The 639-nt window shown below is 34.0% G+C and overlaps 1 protein-coding gene across 1 annotated transcript in view; it reads left to right on the top strand.

The window, feature by feature from the left end:
- LOC119417942 (nesprin-1) overlaps positions 1-639 on the top strand; it is a 128,541-nt gene that overhangs the window by 10,419 nt on the left and 117,483 nt on the right. The gene's annotated exons all lie outside the window — the stretch shown is intronic.

Here is a 639-nt window from a genome sequence, read left to right as displayed (position 1 = left end):
TTTAACAAAAAAACGAAGTCCAGATGACATGATTCAACCTTTTTGTTAATAAAAGCTAGAGTTGGCAACAAAGATGCTGATATGATTGAAAATGTAGCTAATAGTAGCAAAACAGATGCTGAGGCTAATCTGATTAAAACGGTAGCTAAGATTAACAAAACTGTAGCTAAAAACTAAAAGAAATGGAATGGTAGCCAAAAGATAAAAGAAGCCGAACAGAAACTAAAGGGGAAAAGAAGCAATATGAAAGCTAAAAATGGCAAAACTGTTGCTAAACCAGTAAATGACAGCTAAAATCAACAGGACAGTAGCTAAAATTAACTTCATTGTAGCTAAAAGAGCAGTATGGCTACTCAAAGCCGAGGTAAAACTATTAACTCAAAGCTTAAAGTAGCAGAACAGCAACTAAAAGCTGAATTAGCTAAAGGGTATCTAAAAGTGGCTGAACAGTAGTTCAAAGCAGCAGAACTGTTGCTGCAATTAACGAATAGTAGGTAAAAGTAGTTAAACTGTAAATTAAAACTAAAATCAACTGAACTGTAGCTAAAATTAACGTCATTGTAGCTAAAAGAGCAGTATGGCAGCTAAAACGGAAAGAAGCTAAACTAACTCAAAGCTTAAAATAGCAGAACAGCAACT

The sequence above is a fragment of the Nematolebias whitei genome, chromosome 12 (genome assembly GCF_014905685.2).
Source record: "Nematolebias whitei isolate Nwh7 chromosome 12, NemWhi1, whole genome shotgun sequence".
Classification (NCBI taxonomy): domain Eukaryota; kingdom Metazoa; phylum Chordata; class Actinopteri; order Cyprinodontiformes; family Rivulidae; genus Nematolebias; species Nematolebias whitei.
Note: the sequence above shows the minus strand (reverse complement) of the source record. Positions and strands in the feature narration are given on the sequence as shown.